Here is a 26,254-nt window from a genome sequence, read left to right as displayed (position 1 = left end):
GCCAACAAATCCCCTGACCCGATGGCCTACATCTGAGAAAGTGGATGCATTGGTGGTGATCTTCCAAAATTCCCTAGATTCTAGAACGGTCCCAGTGGATTGGACGGTAACAAATATACCCCGCTATTTAAGAAAGGAGGGAGAGAGAAAACAGGGAACTACAAGTCAGTTCACCTGAAATCAACCGTCGGGAAAATGTTGGAATCCATTATTAAGGAAGTGGTAACAGGGCAATTAAAAAATAATAATATGATTAGGCAGAGTTAACATGGTTTTATGAAAGGGAAATCGTGTTTAACAAATTTATTAGAGTTCTTTGAGGATGTAACTAGCAGGGCAGATAAAGGGGAACCAGTGGATGTAATATATTTGGATTTCCAAAAGGCATTCGATAAAGTGTCACATGAAAGATTGTTACACAAGAAGATAAGGGCTCATGGGGTTGGGGGTAATATATTAGCATGGATAGAGGATTGGTTAATGGACAGAAAACAGAGAATAGGGATAAACGGGTCATTTTCAGGTTGGCAGGCTGTAACTAGTGGGGTGCTGCAAGGATCAATGCTTGGGCCTCAGCTATTTACAATTTATATAAATGACTTAGATGAAGGGACCGGGTGTAATGTATTCAAGTTTGCTGATGATGCAAAGGTAGTTGGGAAAGTAAACTGTGAGGAGGACACAAAGAGTCTGCAAAGGGATATAGACAGGTTAATTGAGTGGGCAAGAAAATGGCAGAATGGAGTATAATGTGAGGAAATGTGAGGTTAATCACTTTGGTAGGAAGAATAGAAAAACAGAATATTTTAAAAATGGTGAGAAACTATTAAATATTTGTGTTCTGAGAGATCTGGGTGTCCTCATACAAGAAACACAGAAAGTTAGCATGCAGGTACAGCAAGCAATTAGGAAGGGAAATGGCATTTTGGCCTTTATTGCAAGGTGGTTGGAATACAAGAATAAAGAAGTCTCGCTACAATTGTACAGGGCTTTGGTAAGACCACACCTGGAGTACTGCGTACAGTTTTGGTCGCCTTATCTAAGGAAGGAAATACATGCCTTAGAGGCAGTGCAACGAAGGTTCACTAGAGTGCTTCCTGGGATGATTGGGTTGCCCTATGATGAGAGATTGAGTAAAATGGGCCTATACTCTCTGTATTTTAGAAGAATGAGAGGTGATCTCATTGAAATATATAAGATTCTGAGGGGGCTTGACAGGGTAGATGCTGAGAGGTTGTTTCCCCTGGAGAGTCTAGAGATAGGAGGCATAGTCTCAGGACAAGGGGTCGGCCATTTAAGACTGAGATGAGAGGAATTTCTTCACTCAAAGGGTTATGAATGTTTGGAATTCTCTACCCCAAAGGGCTGTGGATGCTGAGTCATTGAGTATATTCAAGATAGATTTTTGGACTCTAGGGGAATCAAGGGATATGGGAGTCATGCTGGAAAGTGGAGTTGAGGGGCCCCATGGCCTACTGGTGCTCCTATTTCTTATGTTCATATATTCTTAACTGAGGAAAGCTGTACGAATCCTTCATTAGTAGCCTCTATAAGGTAAAAATCAGCCTTTCCTCTCTTTTTTGCTAACATTCATAAGCCCATTCTTGCCACCTTCAGAGCAGTGCTAAACACAAAAGAGTAGCTTGTTGGGACTTTCTAGATGAAAAGGAGTGGGAGGAGGCTCGTGTGGAGTGTAAGCGCCAGCACAGACCAGTTGGGCCGAATGGCCTGTTTCTGTGCTGTACATTCTATGTAATTTTACATTCATTACACCACTTTTACTTATAGTATCATAGTAAGTACAGCGCAGGAGGAGGCCATTCGACCCATCCTGCCTGTGCCGGCACTTTGAAAGAGCTATCCAATTAGTCCCATTCCCCTGCTCTTTCTCCATAGCCCTGTAATTTTTTTCTCTTCAAGTATTTATCCAATTCCCTTTTGAAAGTTACTCTTGAATCTGCTTCCACCACCCTTTCAGGAAGTGTATTCTAGATCATTACAACTCACGGCATAAAAAATGTTTCCTCATGTTGCCTCTGTTTCTTTTGCCAATTATCTTAAACCTGTGTCCTCTGGTTACCGATCCTTCTGCAACTGGAAACAGTTTCTCCTTATTTACTCTATCAAAACCGTTAATGATTTTGAACACCTCTATCCAAATCTCCCCTTAACCTTCTTTATTCTAAGGAGAACAATCCCAGCTTCTCCAGTCTCGTCACATAACTGAAGTCCCTCATCCCTGGTACCATTTTAATAAATCTCATCTGCACCCTTTCTAAGGCCTTAACATCTTTTCTAAAGTGTGATGCCCAGAATTGAATACAATACTCCAGCTGCGGCCTAATCAGTGTTTTATAAACTTTTAGCAAAACTTCCTTGCTTTCATACTCTATGCCTCTATTAATAAAGCCCAGTGTCCCCTATGTTTTTTTAACAGCCTTCTCAACTTGTCCTGCCACCTTCAAAGATTTGTGTACATACACCCCCAGGTCTTTCTGTTCCTGCACCCCCTTTAAAATTGTACCATTTAGTTTATATTGCCTCTCCTCATGCTTCCTACCAAAATGTAGCACTTCATACTTCTCTGCGTTAAATTTCATCTGCCATGCGTCTGCTCATTTCACCAGTCTGTCTATGTCTTCCTGAAGTCTGTTACTATCCTCCACATTGTTTACTACATTTCTGAGTTTCGTGTCACCTGCAAACATTGAAATTATATCATCTGTACCCAAGTCCAGGTCATTAATCAAAAAGCCCATTTTTATGTTCACTTAGGTTCACTTTTGACTAAAACTAGAGAAAAAAGAATTTTGTTCCCATTGTTTAGGATACTGTAATGGCAGATGTGCCAAATACATTTTTCACATCAGTCTTCACAAATTATGAGTGTGTATCTACTCTGGTTCCAGTTATTTTGGCGTAGGAATCTATAACACATGTAGAGGTCAGCCAAGCATGTGTTATGAAGAAATGCATGGAGTAAAGTATTTAAAGGGCATCTGGAGCATATGGGATACACTCTAAGATCCTTAAGGAAATGAGAGAGGAAATAGGTAAACCTTTGGTTAATAGCTTTAGAAGCTCCATAAACAAAGGAACCGGAGTCAAGGGCTGGAGGATAGAAAATGTTAAACTGAGATTCAAAATAGGGTTGAGACAAGAACGCTGGATTTAACAACCCGTTAGCCTAAGATCTGAAGTGGGGAAAATGCTCAAAAGCTTCTTATAGGTTGTCAATCAATGCTAACCTAAAGAACATAGTGGTTATATGTGGAGAGAGAGAGGGGGGGAGAGAATAAGCTACATGGGTTTAATAGCAACATTTTATACTGGACACTTCAAGAAGCTAAATAAATCTTCTCGTGAGGGCCATCTAGTTGTTGTAATTCACTTGAAATTTCCAAATGCAATCATTAAAATTTTGTATCTGAAGCTTTTAATGACGATTAAGACTCGGGCAATTTATGGCAGGTTAGCAAGATGGATTGAAAGCTGACTTGGCAACAGATAGTATAAAGTGACTATAGATGGAAAAAAACCTTTGTCTGGTGGGAGGAGCCAATGACCAGAAGACCTAGGTATCTGTTTTGCATATCATCCTGTTCACAGTATTCATCCATGATATAGAGGAGAATACTTCTGGTAATGTAAAGTTTGCAGATGATCTCCATTGGGTCATCCAGGCACTATCTGAAGAGGACAATTGGTGCATTATCCACTGGCACAATGTTGATGACAAATTCCATCCTGAGGGCGACCCAATGAATGGTGTCTCTATTGACAATTTCTCCCAAAGGACTTCAGGTGACAATTTAGATAATCCTTAATAGGCAGAAAAATTACATACCCTGGATTTTGTGCTCAAGTGTCTGGATTGACTCCATGACCTTCTGAATCAGGGGTGAGAGTTTGCTACCACTGAACCATGGCTGACACTTATGGCCACCCAGCACTCTGTTCGACTGAGTGAAGTGGTTGAAGCATCGGGATCCTAAACATTTCTAAGAACCCACAATTTAAATATTTTAACGAGGCTCCAGCCTGTTTTAGGTGGGAACGATGGTCGCCTAAATTGAAGCCCACTCCAAAATTTAATTGGGCTGGCCTTGGGCGTCAAGTGATGCGGGAGGTTTATTCAAAATATTTTCATATCACTACCGCCCATTCATTCTGAAAAATAGAGCAGTAGTGAGACGAAAATCACCCCCTATATGACTAAATAAAGTAATGGTTTTGTGCTACCATGAAGCTTTTAGAGTCTTGCTCTACACTGTGTGTGGATGAATGAGGGGGAAGAATTTTCTAGTCTATGTGTGATGACATCGTAATTACGTTCATGAAGATTTCCTTTGGTTTGGTACTTCTATTGAAATTGTAAACACACAAAAAAAAGTATTTATGTCCAATCGTAATTGCCTCTCCCCTGGTGATATCAGTTTAAGACAAGTACTTGCTCAGAATGATGTAGGACCAGACACCAAATGCTTACAAAATACTTAATGTTAGTATAGAACCAAGAGGCCAATAAGCTCTTTGCAACAGGAAACAGTTTAAAAAGTTCCAAGGCATGCCAACAAACCTCCCAGAAACTTTTAACTTTCATTCTGCACTGGTCGCTGATGATAAAACTGTTGTATAACTGAAGTAGTTTGAAATGAGCTCCTGAAGGCCATCTGACACCACTTGCCAGATTTTGATCCAACTTCACTTGAATCACACAACAACAACAACAACAACAACAACAACTCGCATTTATATAGCACCTTTAATGCAGTAAGACGTCCCAAGGCTCTTCACAGGGGCGATTTTCAAACAACATTTGACACCGAGCCACATAAGGAGATACTAGGACAAGTGAAGAGTAGCTTTTAAGGAGCGTCTTAAAGGAGGAGAGAGAGATAGAGAAACGGAGAGGTTTTAGGGATGGAATTCAGAGTTTAGGGCCTAGGCAGCTGAAGGCACGGCCACCAATGGTGGAGCAATTTTAAATCAGGGATGTGCAAGAGGCAAGAATTGGAGGAGTACAGAGATCTCGGAGGGTTGTAGGCTGGAGGAGATTTCAGAGATAGGTTGGGGCGAGGCCATGGAGGATTTGAAAACAAGGATGAGAATTTTAAAATCGAGGCGTTCCCGGACCGGGAGCCAATGTAGGTCAGCAAGCAGAGGGGCGATGGCTGAAGGGGACTTGGCGTGAGTTAGATACAGGCAGCAGAGTTTTGGGTGAGCTCAAGTTTACATATTGGACATCTTACGTTATTACCTCGACACTAAGTGTGCAGTGGTAGTGGGCTGTCAGCGATGTATAATTAAGTGAGTGCAAAGCAGAATTAGTTTGAGATTTCATTAATATTTTCTGCATGGTTGAGCATTGGATGGATGATTTGAACTGGTGAAAATTGGGCTGAAACTTAGGTTTCCATTTCAAAAATAATTTTCTGCTGTGTCCTCTTTCCCGCTCCCTTACCTTTGACTTTTTGGTAGAAGGATTTGCTTTTATCAGTTTAGAATTATCAATGCACTTGTATCTTGGCTGAGGTGAGAAGATCTAAATTGTTGGGAACCAAAGTTGAAAATGCCGACACAAGTGGAAATGAAAATAGTTGCCAGGGGCAGCAGTTGCACGACCCATCCAGTGTCTACCTAGCAGGCAGCCTCAAAATGCCTCTGCTGTGTGTTAAACTAACATTTTTTTTTTCTTCAGCCGCTGGTGCTAAACCTCAACTTGCGTCTGTACCGATGTGTGGATAGCTCTCTGCCCCAGCCTGACGTGTACCTGCACCTGTCAGATGGCAGGAGGATGTCAACAGGTAATAGGATGCAAAAAATGTTCTCACTTGATCTCCAGCTATTCCTAGAGTTTTAGACTAGAAGTGTAATCCAATTTTTTATCAAGTGTAGAATAAATAGGAGAAGAGACTGTCATTTTATGGCTGAAACGTGTAATAGCTTTCCCCCAAGGCCTTGAAAGCTTACATATGTTTCTTGTTACTGCTCAATGAGCAGCTTCAAAGGTATCGTGCAGTATCAAATGAGGTGGCAATGCTGAGTTTCATCTTGCATCAAGTTATTGCTGGTGTATAACAATGCTTATATTAAAGTTTAAAGTAGGAGGACATTTGAGCCAAATAATGTGAGATGGCAGGAAACACCTTGTCAGAGGTGTTCAAGTGATGCGTTTTCCCTTCGATCTGACGTAACCATCTATTTGTCTGGGAGTAGGAGAGAAAATAATCCTGTTGCTTGCTTCTAATGAACCCACTGATGGAATCTTCTACATGAGCAAACTAATGCAAAATTGTTAACCTTTAAAACTAGATGTATGAAATTCTATTCTTTTGGACGTTATGGGTTGGGTGTAGACATATCAAAGTATCTCAATATTTTGCCCAATACATAATTATTGGTTAATTTTTTGTTACTTCCTTGCAGGCTTTATGCCATGGCACTAGAATTTCAGGATGCAGCAGGGAGGAACTGTCTTTGTGTGACAGAGTGTAAATACTGCAGCCATTTCCTCCGAGGTGTTCAAAAAATTAATAAAAATATGTACATTTGGACACCCAAAACCTCAAATACCTCAATATGTAAATGCACTTGGTGGTGTGTAGTACTAAGTTATATGGAGCAGGAAGATCCTAGGTTCAACGCTAAGGTGGTCAACACAGACTCTTCAGCCTTGAAAGGAGGTAGATGGAAGAGGACTTTCTAAAGGCTTGGAAGATACAAAGCGGACTAGAGAAGATTAATCCTGAGCATTACTTCAAATTTAAACAACGACTGTAGGATAAGGGGATCTAGGTATAAGCTGGTAAATAACAAGTTCAGGACTGATGCCACGATTAACATCTAGAATGGTCTTACGGGTAAGGTGAAGAATGCAAAACCTCTGGAGTCATTCAAGACACAGTTAGATGTCATGATGGAGGTGAGGTTGTAAGGTTTTCTGTGGAAGGATGGGCCAGATATACCAAATAACCTGCATCAGCTGTATTTACTTGTCTTAGCTTGACAGTGGGAGTGCTGTAAATGTCTTCAATGCCCATGGTCTAGAGAAAGGAAAGCACTGTTCATGGTTCCCACTCCTGATTACTACTTAGTGATGCTCCCCTCGCCCCCCCCACCACCCCCACTCAAAATAATCCTATGTTAATGGCGATTGTGAATGGAATTGAGCTTTGATGTGGTGACCCACTGCAGTTGAAAGTCTGCTAACACTCATTGTTCAGGCTCTTGTATGAAAAATGGGCACCTGGGTGAGCTACTAGAAGACCACACTAGAAACACACCTGAATATCAGCATTCACCTTCAAAAAAGGAGGAGCAAAAAAATGGGATTAAAAATACATGCATCTAGGTCAGATACCAGGACTGCTATTCATGTAGCATTAAATATTCAACGGAAGAGTTGATTTATAACCAGTCACTAAAGGTTCATGAACAATATTAGGGAGACATAGGAAAACAAACAGTGTTCTTGGAAGTATTAATAAGCCAAACAAGTATGAAACCAAGAGGATTAAAATTAGGTCATAGTTTGTCTGTACTTGGGGTGTTGTGTTTAGTTTTGGTTCCCACATCTCATGCCGGATATTGAGACTATAGAGCAAAGGCAGAGGAGAGCAACAAGGATAAAACAACTTAGATTTCTTACTTACAAAAACAGGCACAGAGAGTTAGTGTTATTCACTTTGTAGAAAAGAAAGCTCAGGGGAAATATGAGCGAGATTTTAAAAATTATGAAAGGATTGGATGTAGTAGAATTACATAAGATTCACAGTGACAGTAGGATTAGAGAAAAAACCTGTAAAATATGCAGGCCAAGAGTCAGGTTAGATACCAGGAAGTATTTCTTTTTTTAAGAGAGTTATTGCTGGATGTGGTAAGTATGGGACATTACAATCCTTTTAGAAAGGGCTTTATAGTTTCCTGAGGGAGCGGGACAATGGGGCAAATTGGGGGAGGGGCTAGTTATGTTTGCCTATTGATGGATCAGAGGTAGTCATTGCCTGCTGAAACTTGCTTGGTTGCCTTGTGAAGTTGGAAGGAAATTAGCAGTTTTTTCATGACATTGAACTTAGCCTTTTTTCCCCCTTTTTTGCCTCACTTAGGACTTAGAATAAATTGTGATTTGAAAGGTTGTACTGTCTAGTGGATAGGGTTAAGATGATCTGGTATGGGAGGTTGTTGTTTTGATTAGCGGCTCATTGAACTTATCCTTGGTAAATAAAGCTCAAGCCGCCGGCTTGCTTGCTTTCTGTCTGTCTGTCTCTCTTTCTCTCTTGTGTTTCAGGTAAAATGTTGTTAAGTTCAATATAAGATAGTCACCAATAAATCAAATAAGGAATTCAGGATAAACTTCTTTACTCAGAGAGTGGTTAGAATGTGGAACTCGCTACCACGTGGAGTAGTTGAGGCGAATAGCATAGATGCATTTAAGGGGAAGCTAGATAAACACATGAGAGAGAAAGGAATAGAAGGATATGCTGATAGGGTGATATGAAGTTAGGTGGGAGGAGGCTCGGGTGGAGCATAAACACTGGCATAGACCTGTTGGGCCGAATTGCCTGTTTCTGTGCTGTAAATACTTTGTAATTCTATGTAATACAATTGGTATCATCTTGCTAGAGTGCTTATCGCTCTGCCTTCTGGAAGATAGGAGAAATGCATGTGGGGCACCTGCGAGATTAATGTTTCCAGCACACATAATGAGGGGCCCTATTATTATGGTCCCCAGACCCCACTATCTTGTAAGCAGACATTGCGTAGTACAGATACTCTCCAGATTGTATTTGACACGGACTCTCATTGTCTGAGCTGGTTTTTAACCAGTAATATGGCAATTTTCTCAAAGTTGCTCCAATCTCCAAATTGGATAGTGGGAACAGGGAAGGAGAAGTAAGAGCTGTTGCTATGTAAGCATACATGGTAGCCAACTTGAACTCAACAAGGTGGGGGGTGGGCCAGTGGAATGGTCCCCTGCCACATTTCAGGTTCCCAACTCCCAACTGCTCCTTCTGGATCTACAAAAAAAAATTGTTAAAATTTCTCCGGCTGTCTCCTGATTGGAACACCAGTACACGTGGGCAGAGCGTGAGTATCTCACGGTCCTTCCACGTGTCCCTTAAAATTGCAATCGGGCTCCAAACTACGATATTAGGACCCCGATTTGCATGAGAAAGAGGCCGAGCATCTTTCACAGGGGCCACCCAGTGATAGGCACCTGTGAAAGATGCAGCGTCGATCATCAGGGTTAGTGGGGCGGTAAAGCCTATTTTTAGGCCCACGCTGCCCCTTTAACGTGTGAAAATCGGCCTCAAAGTGCTTCCCAGTTAACCCTGTCTGTCAATGGTAGGGTTGCCAACTCTGGTTGGACATATTCCTGGAGATTTCATCACATGACCTCCTGTGTCCAACTGCCCTGCCCCCACACTCTCGCCATTGGTCACCCGACATGTCCATCCTCATGGAGCGCCACCTTCCTACACCAATCGGAAAGTGAATAGACTCTTCATTACCCGATTGAATGATTCTTCGCAGTCAGTCAACGGCCTTATTCCCATTTTTATGACTAATAAACAAAAGCGTTCAAAGAAAATTGAAAAAAATAATAAATTTTTAATGCCCCTATGATTTTACTCCTGTGTTTTGCTCGCAGCAGTGTCCTGGAGATTAGTCTTTAATTCCTGGAGACTCCAGGGCAATCCTGGAGGGTTGGCAACCCTTGTCGGAAGACCTGTCACTATTAGATCTGTTCAAGTCAGAAAGTATATTGTGAACTTGAAGTGTTTCACTTCGTTTTGTTTCTTCGATGGGCATTTCCTCCTCAGCCTGTGTAGACCAGGTGTCTGTCTCTCTCTCTCTCTCTCGCTCTTTCTACATATGTCTGACTCGAAACACAAAAAGTTCAAAAGCGTTTTGATTTACTACGATAAAAATAAAATGATGCACGTGGGGGAGGGAACCTGAACAGGACCCCTGAAACATTAATTTGTAACACCACATATGGTTTTCTGTGGATAAAAGAAACTCACTGGCCAGTTGAGTTCACCACATGTTACCAGAGTTCTTTGAAATGATTTGTAAAAACAATAGGGGCCATAAATATAAGATAGTCACTTATAAATCCAATAGGGAATTCAGAAGAAACTTCCTTACCCAGAGAGTGGTTAGAATGTGGAACTTGCTACCACAAGGAGTAGTTGAGGTGAATAGCATGGATGCGTTTAAGGGGAAGCACGAGGGAGCAAGGAATAGGAGGATATGCTGATAGAGTTAGATGAAGTAGGGTGGGAGGAGACTCGTGTGGAGCATAAACATTGGCATGGACCTGTTGGGCCGAATGGCCTGTTTCTATGATGTACATTCCATGTAATTCTTTGTGTTTTATATATATATATATTGAGAGGCTCAGTCTGACGTTTGCTGAAATAATAAGAGGAATGCTGCCTCTGGTAGTGTGCTATTTAGTTTCGAATAAAGGTTTGAAACGCAGAGAGTGCGTCATCAGATAAAACGTTCACCTGGCAAACATGTGAGTAACTGTTGATTATACCGCCGTGTATTGCTGTGGACATTTCGCTCTACCCCATGGGCATAAAAGAACTTTCTACATGTTACACATTAATCCACTGCCTGCATTACCCATGGGCTTCTCTGAATGCCTGATCCGTCTGCATCTGCCGAATCAAGCTTAATTTGACAGCGCAAAAAAAAAGTGCATCAGCGTTATGAAAATGAAAAAAAATATATAGGACACAGTTCAAACCCATGGGCTTTTGGGCCATATTTAAAACAGATTTAGCGCGATCGGCTTCCCCTCATAAGTGGGATGTTCAAGAAAAAAATCTATCCAGGCTTTTCATTGTTTTCAGCTATATTAAAGAGGCAACTGAATGAATAAAATAAAAAATTATGCTCTGTTAAAAATACGTCGTAGTAGCTTGTTTACTTTGTAGCTTGCCACTTGCCACGGCCATGACCTTCCCCCTGCAGGTGACGGCCAGCATGACTTCTTCCAGTGGGGGACAGGGTGTGCAACCCGCCTCGGCCTCCTCCGGTGGCCGCGTCCTGCCGCAGGTTGTGCGGGACCTTCACCTGCAAGAGTGACAGCCTTGTGAGATGTTTTGGCTCTCGTGATAGAATAGTTTATACATTGTGTGGGGAGGTGGGGTGCAATGGTGGTGAGACTAGGAGGTGTGGGTAGGAGGAGCAAGAGGTGGAGTAAAGTGTGGTGCAGTGTGAAGGGAACTGGGGGAAGGGAGTATTGTGAGTAGTGAGGCAGCAGGTGATGTAGGCGTGAGGAGGGAATAGTTGAGGTGAGAGGTAAAATTCTTACCTTGATAATTGTGGAGAAGTAATTGAATGTTTTTCTGCATTGCAGCCATGTCCTGGGAGCCAAGCTCCTGGCATTGACCTCCTCAGCAACCTCTTCCCACTGGCAGTGGAGATGTTGGCTGGAGGGCTTTCTGCACCCCCCCTCCCGACCCCCTGGGAGAAAGGGATCTCCCTCCTCCTGTTGACAGCCTGTACCAGGGCCTCGAAAGCTGCATCGGAGAAGCTGGATGCCCTCTCTATATCTCTTCCAGTCATTTGGTCCTTTTGGGAATGATTCCCTGCTGTCGACAGCCAGAGTGCACCTCCCCTTTAAGAGGTTCTGGCTGCCTTTAAGTGGCGTTAGTCAACCTTGATTTCCCCATCCCAGCAAAAAGGCGCGCAGCCAATAAGTAGCACTGGCTGCACGCCTGTCTCATTATAATTTTACATGGTCTCTGCGACCACATGAATAGGCGGGGCAGCCCCGCCTCCTTGGTGCCCAATTTCAGGTGCAATCGAATTCCTAGGCCATAGCCTTTGCCAAGCATTGATTTTATCATTTGATTTTTATTTTCTCTCCCCTGTTCCACCATTATCACTATCCTCCTCAATCAAGATTTTCCAGCAAGTAGGTAATCTTCATAGTCAACATTATGACTTATTAGGAGACACATTGGAATAGGATGGAGAAGGACCAGCTTCCAGGCCAATTTTTCCTCAGTGCCTTAAACAGCTCAGCCAATACTGGCAAACAGCGTGAGGGGAAGTTTGGGTATGAGTGTAAGATGAGACAGGGACTTGTGCTTAAATTTCCTAGTTCTACAGTTCAGAACAGCTACCATACACCCATAAAGAAAGAAAGACATTGCCTTTCACAACCTCAGGACATCCCAAAGCACTTTACAGTCAATGAAGTACTTTTGTAGTATAGTCATTATTGTAATGTGGGAATCATGGCAGCCAATTTGCGCACAGCAAGCTCCCACAAACAGCAATGTGATAATGACCAGATAATCTGTTTTTAGGTGTTGTTGAGGTATATAATATTGACCAGGGGAGAACTCCCCTGATCTTCTACGAAATAGTGCCATGGGGTCTTATACGTCCACCTGAGAGGGCAGATGGGGCCTCACTTTAAGGTCTCACCTGAAAGACAGCACCTCCGAGAGTGTAACACGTCCTCAGTACTGCACTGGAGTGTCAGCCTAAATTTTGTGCTCAAGTCCCTAGAGTAGGACTATGAACCCACAATCTTCTACCTCAGAGGTGAGAGTTCTAGCAACTGTGCCATAGCTGACATATAACATGCAACACAAGTATTATTCATAAGGGCCTCTTGAGTAAACAGACTGAGGGCTCATTACTTAAAAAGTAAGATGGTTGTTTCATTCTCTTCAGTATTGGAAGGGGAGGTAGGGATTCGAATAGCTGGAAGCGGTAATATTTTAGGATAGGTTGTAGTGACAAGGTAGGAGGCAGCTCTTCATTGAGGCCGGCAGGGGGTGGGGGGGGGAGAGGGGGAGGAAATTAGAACCTGACACATTGAAACATTTGACAGCAAAAATCTGAGCCACAATTTCTATAGCAACAGATATGCTGCACGTGTTTTGTCTTCAAAAGATGGCAATAGGTTAGTAGAAAGTGTCTCAAGATGCTTCCACCTTTAAGTTATCATTCAACTGCCAGCTGTCAAGGAGCATTCCTACCCAAGCTGAACAACTTGTTAGCACCAGGCATTTCTGAATCTGTGCATTAGCCTACAGCAAGGTCAGCACCTGCACAGTGGTCACTGGTCAGTAATGTAATTTAATACAAACAGCTAAGGGTGAACTACCCGGCAGAATATTGAACAAAAATAGCTGTTGAACTGAGGTACAGAAAAGAGAAAAAGAATGGTTAGTGTCTGATACAGAGATACTGAGCTCTCCCAGGACCACACTGAAATATTTTTTTTTAATTAACCCTGACAGTGCCAGTACTCCCAAGAGACATTGGGGGTAGATCCTGACTCCCATGTTCTCCTGTCATTAGTGGAGATGTAGAGCAAGTATTATTGGCAATGTAGAGCAAGTATTAATGGCGATCTAGAGCAAGTATTAATGGAGATCTAGAGCAAGTATTAATGGAGATGTGGAGCAAATATTAGTGGAGATGTAGAGCAAGTATTAATGGAGATGTGGAGCAAGTATTAGTGGAGAAGTAGAGCAAGTATTACTGGAGAAGTAGAGTAAGTATTAGTGGAGATCTAGAGCAAGTATTAATGGAGAAGTAGAACAAGTATTACTGGAGATCTAGAGCAAGTATTAATGGAGAAGTAGAGCAAGTATTAGTGGAGATCTAGAGCAAGTATTAGTGGAGATGTAGAGCATGTCTTAGTGGAGAAGTGGAGCATGTCTCAGAGGAGAAGTAGCGCAAGTATTAGTGAAGAAGTAGAGCAAGTATTAGTGGAGATCTAGAGCAAGTATTAGTGGAGAAGTAGAACAAGTATTAGTGGAGAAGTAGAGCAAGTATTAGTGGAGATCTAGAGCAAGTATTAGTGGAGAAGCAGAGCAAGTATCAATGGAGATCTAGAGCAAGTATTAGTGGAGAAGTAGAACAAGTATTAGTGGAGAAGTAGAGCAAGTATTAGTGGCGATCTAGAGCAAGTATTAGTGGAGAAGCAGAGCAAGTATCAATGGAGATGTGGAGCAAGTATTAGGGGAGATCTGGAGCAAAAACTAGAAGAGGACGCGTGACAGAATCCGAAGCCTTCTCTCTTTGGGGTAGATTTTGACTTTGTGCTATAATGTAAAACGGGCGATAAATTGGCAGCCCTTTTATATCTCTTCCAATTGTTCGTTGAAGTCAATGCAAATCCATATAGTTTTGCATTATTGCACAAAATCAAAATGATTCCCACTGACCCTGAGCCTGTTATGTTGTTATGATTCTAGATCACACCATGAGGTTAAACAGAGTGAGGAGAGAGGTCAGGAGAAATCTTTTATGCAGAAGGTTAATGGAGTATGGAATGCTTTACTGCAGAGAGCTGTTGAGGCACAGACCATTGCACGTTTCAGGAGAAAACAAGATAAATGCTTGAAGTAGAGGAATATACAGAGTGGAGCAGTGGGATTAGCTTTGGATTACTCCAGCAAAGAGTTGGCACAGACATGATGGGCCCAATGGGCTCCTCCTATGATGTAAACTTCTATGGTTTTAAAGAATCTCCAAACATTATAGTTATATTAGCCTGGAAATTACTCTGTTCAATATTATCATGTGGTTGCTAATTGCATTCATTTTCAATTCCTGTCTGCTATTTTAATTGGAAGCACTGACCCATTTATTTTAAGTTAAGTCTTTATATGATAATATTGCGGGATATAATTCTTGAGTTGTTAATGCAGTCAAAACCCCCAGTCCATTGAAAGCTGTGGGGTAATGCTGTAGTGGTAACAGTAATGTTTTCTGTTCCTTCTTCCTTCAGAGGTGTTGCTGCAACCTTTAAAGATCAATATGACAGGAATGCCTGTTACTCTTACATGCTCCAGAAGTGGTGCTAAACCTCTCTCAGCTTGTTATAACAAACGCAGCTGAAAGACAAATTGGTTCCAATGGAAATGATAATCAGGCAAGTTCTATCATGGGTGGGTGAGACTCTCTGCCAATATGCTGCCCAAGCAGTGAAGATGAAAATTACCCCAGCGTTTTCTCCAACTAACTATGAGTAAGACCATCGGAGAGTGATTAATTATTATAATAACAACACTAATTAGGTAGCAGGCTTGGCTCAGTGGTAGATCTCTCACCTCTGAGTCAGAAGGTCATGGGCTTATGCAGGACAGCTTGTGACCTTAATGTTCTAGATATCCCAGGACAATTTTGCATATCAGGCCGAGCTGTCATCAAATGCTTAATGTAGGTCCTCATATGAGGGGCTTTGGCAAAGAGATGGGCTCACGTTAAGGCTGCTTTCCCCTCCAGAATGCTCAGTGTATACTGCAGCCCTCCCTCCAAAAGGCCATTTCCCTTATTTTGCAACAAATGCAACTCACAGATTGCTCTGAATCTGAATCTTACACGTAGGCCGAAGAAAACCCTTCCATTGAATGCCAGGAGTTCCGAATCATGAAGGTGAAATGTTTGGAAAGGTGTAAACACCACAAGCTTAACCTGTATTGGGATATTGCTGTAATTGAATAAAGATGAAAAAGACCAAAATGCCCTTTCCTCTTTCTCAGAATGGTCTTGAGGAATCATGTTCAGGTTGAAGTTGATATTCACCGGGACCTCAGGTACTGACATGAATCAATATTTGGGATCGACGTCCCTTGTATTTTCCAATCAATACTTTCAAGGTCTCCTCTTGCGCCTCGTAAAACCATAACATCGCATTTGTGGACACCCAAAATCATATCCTGCAGGTTAACCCATTGTCCCAGATAGTGAGCAGAATGTGCTAGATCCCAGTTAAGTCCACCATTAACACAATATCATCTGTGAAAAGCAGTGCCACAGTACTTTCAGGAATCGGTGGAACAGACACTCAAACGTTATCCTTCTTGATGCGTCAAACACGTCATTAATGAAGACATGAAAAAGGTTGGATGACGGTGGACAACTTTGCCTCACTCATCTTCTGAGAGAGATAAGTTCAGTGAATCTCTCATCTATCCTTACATGGATCTTGGGGCCGGAGTATATGTTCCGGATAAGATCTAAGATTTGGCCACATACTACGTTGAAAGCATTATGAAAGTCAATCAAGCAATGTAACAGCATTTTCTCCAGACTTACGTGATTCGGCAATCTCATATAAAGCCACAACCTGTCCTATACTTTCCTTACAAGAGTGAATCCAGCCTGTTCTTTTCTAATTACTCCATGGAACTCCAAAGCATCTGACATACATGTTCCACCAACCCAAAGAACTGCTTTAAAGGTCACTAATATCTGTGAAATTCCCTGGTAGCTTTTGGTCTCACTAGGACGCTCTTTTTTGTGGCAATAACTATGCTCTGGAACACCAAAGACATATGTGTCTTAAACAGAATCCTGATTTTTGTGATAATGTGTAAACTAATGGAAACCAGTCTGTGGAATAAGCTGGAAAAGTACCTATATAGTGGTAGCTTAATATGAAACAGCCAGCATGGATTTAGAAGGGGAAAATCCTATTTAACAAACTTCTTTAAGGATGTTACAAATAAATTAAATCATGGAACTCTTTGATATAGTGTATTTGGACTTTCAGAAAGCCTTTGACAAAGTCCCACTTGAAAGACTTCCAATAAAACTAAAAACCATGGAAATCCAGGGTAAAGTCTGGAACTGGATAAGAAGTACAATCAAAAAATAGGAAACAGAAAGCACGTATGACAGGTAATACTATCAGATGGGGTGGAGCACGAGAGGGGTCAGTGCTTGGAGCTGTTTTAATTCTTATCTACGTAAATGCAGAAGCTAATGTCAAACTTGTTATGCAGATGACACTGTTACAAGTTGGTCTTTTTCCCAAGACCTTTCTCATGTTCACTGTAGGCTACAGTTTTCATAAGCAGTCAACTCCCTTTAACCTCTGCCTTTATTCTCTCTTGTGCATTGATTACCATGTCCACGTTTAACGATTATCCCCAAATTGCAAAAAAATCGCTCACTTGCGAATAAATGGAAAGTTGTCCCGTCGTCAGTGGAGACTAGAAGAGGGCACGTGACAGAATCCGAAGCCTTCTCTCTTTGTGAGGTAGATCTCGACTTTCTGCGATAGTGCAAAACAAGTGATAGCGAGTCGGTAGCCCGTTTTGACGTCAATAAAAATCAGGAGAGATGTAAAATATAGCCATCTCCCCTTGACATTCAACGGCATTACTATCGCTGAATACCCCACCATCAACATCCTGGGGGTCACCATTGACCAGAAACTTAACTGGACCAGCCACATAAATACTGTGGCTACAAGAGCAGGTCAGAGGCTGGGTATTCTGTGGCAAGTGACTCACCTCCTGACTCCCCAAAGCCTTTCCACCATCGACAAGGCACAAGTCAGGAGTGTGATGGAATACTCTCCACTTGGCTGGATGAGCGCAGCTCCAACAACATTCAAGAAGCTCGACACCATCCAAGATAAAGCAGCCCGCTTGATTGGCACCCCATCCACCACCCTAAACATTCACTCCCTTCACCACCGGTGCACCATGGCTTCAGTGTGTACCATCTACAGGATGCACTGCAGCAACTCGCCAAGGCTTCTTCGACAGCACCTCTCAAACCCGTGACCTCTACCACCTAGATGGACAAGGGCAACAGGCACTTGGTAACAACACCACCTGCACGTTCCCCTCCAAGTCAGACACCATCCCGGCTTGGAAATATATCGCCGTTCCTTCATCGTCGCTGGGTCAAAATCCTGGAACTCCCTACCTAACAGCACTGTGGGAGAACCTTCACCACACGGACTGCAGCGGTTCAAGAAGGCGGCTCACCACCACCTTCTCGAGGGCAATTCGGGATGGGCAATAAATGTTGGCCTCGCCAGCGACGCCCACATCCCATGAACGAATAAAAAAAAAACGGGCTGCCGACTCGCTATCATCCGGTTTACACAATCGCAGAAATCAGCCCTGTTGTCTTTTGTATCGTTTTCTTTTCCTGGCTGGTTATGCTAGGTTGGATTTATTTCCCTGTGACAGATTGGTTTGTTTTGTTTTGATCGTTTAACCATGGCCTGTCTAATTTTTAAATGTAATTTTGCACCAAAGCTCTCATGAGTTGAAATTGCACTAGTAATGAACACATTGAACGCATTTGAACAAAGTTCCTTTGTCCGCTATTTCAACCAAAACATTGGGGATAAAATTCAACTTTGGCTGGGGCGCAAAATGGGCTGTAGTGGTTTGGCCACCCGTTATACACCCTGGCCGATGGTCCTTTCCATTGTAGTCAATGGAAAGGACAGTTGGGCGATGGGCATAACTGCATATTCTACGTATCTGAAATAAAACCAGAAATTGCTGCAAATACAAAGCAGGCCCGTCAGCGTCTGATAGAGATAAGATGGGTTAATATTTCAGGAGGAACCCTTTATCAGAAGGCATATTCCAACACTGGCTCATCACGCAAAGCAGAAATCAATAAGTTAACTGCATACTGCAGTTGGGAAAAAAAATCTCATTATCATATGCAGCCCTGCATTCCTTTGTGTGGGTTAGAATATAGCAAACATTTTGAATAACCTTATCTTTTGGCTTTGAGTGTCAGCCAGCACTGTCCTAAAGTCATTATGATGGATGAGAGGAATAGTTGGCATAAGTCATTAAAGGCGTCAACAGGAGGATCTAGTTAGTTTTGATTCAGATAATTAAAAGCTTCCTTTATTTAGGAAGTCCATTAACAGGATACATATTTCTCTTTAAACTCATAGGAAGGTGAAAAGAAAAGATGTTTAAGAATCCCTTATAACACAACCAAATTCCATTGAATGCATTATCTTCAGTGTCTGCATGTGGGGTACAGGCTCCATTTTCTTTTGATCAGGTTGTAGGTCTTAACATTTGAGGTGGTGGGACCTGAGCATTATAAGACTTGCATTTGAATGTTTTGGGCTATCTTTTAGGGTTGTTCTTATAATGTATTAAACACCTGGCATGGATAAGCCCATAACTGGGAGCTCATTTAATGCCCTTAAAGGGCGGTGTGCCAGAATTACAGAGGTACAGTCACTTTAATGTGAGTGGTCACCTGTGGGGACAAATTCTTTTTTCAGCCTTTTTAGAGGCTGTAAAGACTTTTAATTTTTATTCAAAATTCCAAATACTACATGAGACAAATGAATAGGCTGGCAAAAAACAGCGGTTGACAAAACAAATATAGCGGCAGGAAACAGGAAACAGGCAAGTAACTTAGCGGTTCAGCACCCAAACACCCTGTTTGATGACTAACGAAATAGAGGTGCTGGTGTGAGGAGTGTCACCCTGTTTGCCACTCAAGGCAAATTCACCAGAGGGCAGCAGTGCAGCATGCCTGCAGGAAGTACAGTGTATTGGACAGGCTCAAAGCTGTGCACACTATCCGCAAAACCTAGGCACAGATGCGGAAGAAGATGGTAACTTTAAGGAAGCTGCCAAGATAAGACTTTCAGTAATATCTATCAGAGAGATGGCCAAGGTATGATGCCACAAAGTGTTTCCTTTCAACTTTTTCACAATTTCTGCTGGTTCGTGCCAAGCCCTCACACAACCGTACTGCCCTTTCATACTTTATCATCCATATCCACGCACACTAAAGTTGCAATTTTGGATGGTGTGTTAAACTGAGGCTTCATTTGCCTGTTCAGCAGGACATATTTTAGGACCTATTTTCCCGGGCCCTCTCTATCCAGGCATTAAACAGTAACATGCATCTGAAGTTCACTGTGCCTGTCCAGCCCTGGATCATCCCTACTTTCTGTGGTTCAGAGGCAGTTCCGGTGCAGGGTTATCGTCTGGCAGGACCTCTTGCCAGTGATAATGGCAGGAAATTCAGGGGCAAGCGCGGGCCTCTCAGGATCCCAGGACTGTGTTTAAAAAGGTGGAGATCCAGGCCTCTGCCCCTTTTCTTCCTGACCCTTCCATCCAGTGATACTTCAGTTCCCCTAGTGCAAGGATCATAAAAATTGGCCTTAAAAATAAAATTCCATGTCACTACTCGGTGCTAGTGCAAACGACGACAATGAACTGACAGTCCTCACCTGATTTTCTTTTCCATTGACTAAGACTAATTTCACCCCCACGGTGTTGTCCTGGCCACATTCTTTCCTCAACGAGTGCCATTGAAAAACAAACTATTTGGCCATTCATTTCATTTGCTGTTTGTAAACTATGACTGAACATATTTTGGCTGCTGCATTTGCCCACACAACAACAGTGACCGCACTTCAAAAGTAATTCATTGGCCTTTGAGATGTCAATAGGATGTGATAAGGTGCTATATAAATGCAAGTTCTTTCTTAGACAACTATTGTCCTTTACTGTGCTGATTATAATTCCATTTTACTCTGAGTGCATTATATCAGAATATTGTTCTGCCTTTCCAGTACTGACAGTTCTCTGCCTTTGTTACGAATAGAAGTCCTGTCTAAATTGCCTGAAATGTGAAGGACAAATTCAGTGAAAATACTTTTCGTTGTGTGAGTGATTTTCCATTTTACTACTGATCTTATTTTGCCATAATAGTGACTCTCTGCCCCAGCCAGTAACTTTGTGTTTTCTTGGTGAACTTTGTACTTATCAATGTGACAGAAGCACCTTCCTTTTCCCAACACCCAGAGGGTAATTTTAACCAAACCCACCTGGCAGGAAAAAGATGGGCTTCCCGTTTGACACCCGCCTGATTTTATTTTCCATTGAAGTTAAGCGTTGATAGGATAACATCGCTGGCAGTGAATTTTGTGCTGTTATGCTCTTATGTGATGGACATACCAGCACTGATCAAAAGGCCAGCCACCACATGGGAGTTCGTTTAAAAAAAATTATAAATAATACTTGTCTCTTTTTAAAAAAAAAAATTATACATGTGGGGCTTATTTTTAAAATAATTATTCAATGGTAAAAAATAATAACTGCTCACTTCAGTCAACCTGTCCAGGACGGCAGATTTTGTTCCCTAAAGGGCATTAGTGAACCAGTTGGGTTTTTATGACAATCTAACAGCTTCATGGACACTTTTATAGTTACCAGTTTTTTAATTTTCAGATTTTTTAAGTTGAATTCAAATTCTGAAACTGCCATGGTAGGATTTGAACTCACATTCCCTGGATTATTGGTCCAGTAAATAACTACTACACCACCGTACCCATATATATATATAAATGCGAGTACCTTCTTTCATTTCCATCCTGAGGTATCTTTAAGGCACTAAATCATGCATTCGCATTAATTTCTTATGTGTTATTTTAAAAACAGTCTTTACCTCCTTTATTTTTAAAATGTGTTAATGGCTGCAATATAATAATACAAAGAAAGAAAGAACTCGCATTTATATAGGCCCTTTCACACTCAGGATGTCCCAAAACGCTTCATAGTCAATGAATTACTTTTGAAAGGTAGTCAGTACTGTAATGTCGGAATGCACATGGGAAGTTAACACAAACAGGTTAACCAGTGTGTTGAAAATAGCACACAGAGATAATTAAACCCCTTGGGGGGTCACACCTGATTTTGTACAGGCCAGATGCCGATTCCCTTCAGTTTAAAGGGTACATTTTTTTCAGGCGTAAGTGCCTATATATTTTAATGGCAAAACCTGCTAATTGAAGCAAGCAGTTTGGACCAGAGCTGGGGATTTGCTAAGTTCCAGATCTACATTTCAGTGAGACTGCTGGCTGAAGTGGCCCAATCCCAGCACCTTCCTTAACCTTACCGCCCAGTGACTGGTGCAGATATGAGGTGATAAAAATCGCTGTTTCAGTATTTTATTGGCGGGGGGGGCGGGGGGTTCTCCAATGAACTTACTGCCTTTACAGACCTTTAAAAATTTAGTGCATGGCTCGGAGAGGTTATCCAGAGACTAACTGAGCTGCTCAGTTTAGGAAGGTCTTTGGATCGATGCCTGGCCTGTGCCCAATTAGTGACTTTCAATGGGGGTGGTAGTAATGTGTGTTACAAGAGGCCTCAGTGCACCAGGGTTTTGGGAGGGAGGGGAAAATCAATGAAATCAATGAGGGTTCCTACTACTGATAGCAAGCCAGTGATTTCTGCGGAATGTGCATGTGTGTGCATACCAGGCAAGGGCAGGTTCGGGCTTGGCTGCGATAATCGCCATGACTGAATGACTTGCTGACTCTCACCATTATAATAAATGGCTGCTTGTGCAAGGTACTGACGATGCCCTTTATCTGTATTCAGCAAGGAGTCAATGCCCTCAGGAGAAGAGGGCAGGGAGAATAAATTGCTTGAGAAAATTACTCAGCATTTTATTTTTTTTAAAATGAGAAAAAATGGTGTTATAAAGAAAGACTTAAAATTATATAACGCCTTTCACAACTTCACGATGTCCCAAAGCGCTTTACAGCCAATGAACTACTTTGAAGTGTAACCACTGTTGTAATTTAGGGAACATGGCAGCCAATTTGCACACAGCAAGGCCCCACAAACAGCAATAAGGTCACCAGATCATCTGTTTTTAGGTGTTGGTTGAGGGATTAAAAATTGGCCAGGACACCGGGGAGAACTCTCCTGTTCTTCTTCGAATAGTCCTGTGGGATCTTTTATGTCCACCTGAGAGGGCAAACTGCCTCGATTTACTGTCTCACCCAAAAGACGGCATCTCCGCCAGTGCAGCACTCCCTCTATGCTGCACAGAAGTCCAGCCTAGATTATGTGCTCAAGTCTCTGGAGGGGACTTGAACCCACAACCTTCTGACTCATAGTACTTTCATTACCAAAATAGAACATGATGACACTTTAGTTATTACCATACCAAACATCATCTCACCAACCTCTAGCTAACATACAGTTTAGATTAATTTTGCCTTGGTGCCTATGCCTTAATATATGCTGTGCATTTCCAACAGAAAATGAATTGAGGCTGAATCAAAATAAAGTAACCCCATTGTGTTTTTGCCATTGTTAAAGAAGAATTTGTTTCATCCCATCTCCGAATCCTTATGCACTCCCCTGTTGAAAAATGGATCAGTCCCATGGGTGATGTGATGTGCTAGGGGCGGCTTTGATATTTAAATGCCGTGCTGGTTACATGTCTGTTTTTGATTAGGGATTCGCGTGGTAGCATTTCTGCTCAGCTTTCGAGGTCGTCTCCCGCTGTCTGGAGAGACACCGATTGGTTCCAACAATTTACACTAGCGAGTGCAATGCACTGACTGGGTGAGGTGCAGACTCGATTGGTTTGCAGCTGAGTGCTTTGCGATGATTCATTTTACCGTGCAATGTGCCAAAGATGGGAAGTCTGTAATTACTCAAATGAAACCAACTCTTTTCTGTTTGAAATAAACCTCTGAGGTGCTATCACTCTGTGATGGTGATAAACAGCAAGCGCTTTGGTATTTTGACATTTTGAACAGATTATGTTAAAAAACGGTTTGCTAACAATAAAGCTTTGCAGTGTTCCAGAAAGTGATAGTTTTTTCATTGACCTGGTACACGAAAACAAATGTTCTTAATTACCCTCAGGTTTCTTTTCATTCGAACACAGCTCCTTTATTGGAAAATTGAGCTTTCCTAGATGCCAAGTGTCACTTAGTGCACACCCGTAAAATCTAACTCTGAAGCTTAAATTTCCTGCTGCCATATCTAATACTCTATAACAAACTCTCTTTACTGCAGCTTTCTTTGTACAAAAGGCTTTCTCCCTGGTTCTCGGCTGAAGCTCCTTTGATGTCGAGAGAGCAGTGCAAAAACTTGAATCACGCAATCCCTCCCCTCTAACTAAGAAGAAGTTTTCTAATTCCCACAAATTTGGGATACAATAGCAGCGTACTACTGGGGAGCAGCTTTGTAAGAAGCAAAAGGTTACCCTCATCTAATTGTTACAATTAGTCAGGCAGCATGCTAGATATGTGGGCTGATTTTAACTAGGAATAAAAATGTCCTCAGTGTAACTGCCAAAGAACTTGTACAAGATCTTAGGTCACAGTTGGAGCACTCCATTACAGGAAGAACATAAAAGCATTGGAAAATATGCAGTGTAGATTCACTAGGCTGTTCCCAGGGATGCCAGGGCTACAGTTATAAAGAGAGACTCCATAAGTTAGGGATTTTTTTCACTGGAGCTGAGAAGGTTACAAAGAGGCTTACAAGATTATGAAAGGTTTTGATGAGGCAAACTGTAGTAAATTCTTTCTCTTTATGTTCCCCTCTTATTTTCTTCCCTTCTTTCACTGTGCGGCAAGCCGGTCACATAAAGGGAACAAATTTAAAATAATCACAAGGCTATGAAAAAAACACTCTTTATACAGAGGGTGGTTAGAATGTGGACTCTTCTGTGACAAACCATCGTTAAAGCAGAGTCCATAAATTCTTTTTAAAAGGCAATTAAATTGTTTTTGTAAAAGAGGACTACCTAAGGGTATGGGGAGTAAGCTGGAGAATAGAATTAGACTAGGAGGCTCATGTAAGAAAAACACCAGCACAGACTTGATGGGCCAAATGGCCTGTTTCTGCACTGTAAGATTCTATGATTCTATCAACATAACTAGCGTCACCCGTTTCTAACTCTAGGTTTGCAGTATGTAGTAAAAGGGCTTGATTGATTCATAAAGATCCAAAGGAGTTATTTCTGAGACACCCAGATGAAGGCTTAAGGCATATGGCAGGACATCACCAAATTTGTGAAGAAGAGACATCAGATAAATTAAGAGCTGATGGCCATGGTGACACCAAGGTTGGATTTCAAAAGCTTGTAGATTATAGGATCAAGGAAAGACTGAGGGAGGTAAAGGGTTGCATAGATTTGACTTTTTTGGAAAGAATGAGTTAGTGTAGGAGATAGTGTGATGAGTTTTGATTTGTAATAATGACAATGCAGGGATGAGAACTAATGTGTAAGATGAAGAATTTTAGTTTTGTACAATGTCCATGGAAAGAAATAAGACTTACATTTATCCAGCACCTTTCATGAGCTCAGGACGTCCCAAAGCGCTTTACAGCCCATGAAGTACTTTTGAAGTCTAGTCACTGTTGTAATGTTGGAAATGCGGCAGCCAATTTATGCACAGCAAGGTCCCACAAACAGCAATGAGATAATGTCCAGATAATCTGTTCTTAGTGTTTTTGGTTGAGGGGTATTGGCCAGTACACTGGGGAGAACTTCCCTGCTCTTCTTTGAAAAAGTGCCGAGGCACCTTGGATGTTCGCCTGAGAGGGCAGACAGGGCCTCGATTTAATGTCTCGTCTCAAAGACGTTCAATGCAGGAAGACAAGATAGGTTATGATGGAGGGAGGTTGGAAACTGGGAGACTGGGGCTGGTGTACGATGGTAGCAAGAAGAACTGAAAAAAATCAATCACACTGCCGATGATTCAACTGTTTATCAACATGGAACCAGTACTCATCACAAAGAGCCTGTACGTTATTTATTACACACAAATGAACTAATTGACTGTTGTTTTTATTTAAAGCAGTCTGACAAAGAATTAATATAATCCCAGTCATCGCGGGACTCTTTTTTTGATAAGCCTTATATCCTTGGTTTTAACGCTGAATTTACACCAATATTTGCATAAATTCGCTATGAAAAATCATTTGATAGGTCGTTCTGAAGATCATGTTGTAGTGTTGAAGTATTATTGTGTAAGTTCTAACCCTGCTGGCAGTGGTACATGAAACCCCAAATTCTAACAGGCATCATTAGATCATTAATTCTAGCATTTTAAGAATATTGGGACCAAATAAATTTTCAAATCAGGAATGCTTCATTTTGATAATGGTTTCATGTAACCAGACAAAATTGAGCTAGATATTATTTCTAGCCTGGGTAAGCTCTCATCCATAACATCAGTCTTGATATTTGACTTTACAGAGTCAAACATCTGCTCCCTGTATTGTGATCTACCTTTGATTCAAGCCTAATTGACATCTACAGAGTACTCTCACACAGTTCACAAACACCTTTAAAATGAATCTGAAAATGGAAAGGAAAATCACTTCAGCAACAAGGTAATTAGAAACAGACAAGACCTCATTTAAACAAGACAGGTCTTTCCACCCTTTCCCACTTTTAACGTACCAGAAAATCTTTTACCTTATAAAAGTGTTGGCTGCATTAATCCTTATCCTCCTAAATAACTAGAAACCGTGTGAAATTTGGCACGACGAATGCTGTGCCAAGTGCTTTGAATTTAAGGTTTAATGAAGTCACCAAAGTGGCTCGCAATGTTATTGCTGGATTCCTACCCATAGGACTAATAATCTATACTGGTGCCCACTCGCTGCCCCATTGGCCTATGGTTACAAGGCATTGTCTCGTG

This window comes from Heptranchias perlo, chromosome 6 (assembly GCF_035084215.1).
Source record: "Heptranchias perlo isolate sHepPer1 chromosome 6, sHepPer1.hap1, whole genome shotgun sequence".
Taxonomy (NCBI): domain Eukaryota; kingdom Metazoa; phylum Chordata; class Chondrichthyes; order Hexanchiformes; family Hexanchidae; genus Heptranchias; species Heptranchias perlo.
The sequence above is the reverse complement of the archived record's forward strand: the minus strand, read 5'-3'. Positions refer to the sequence as shown.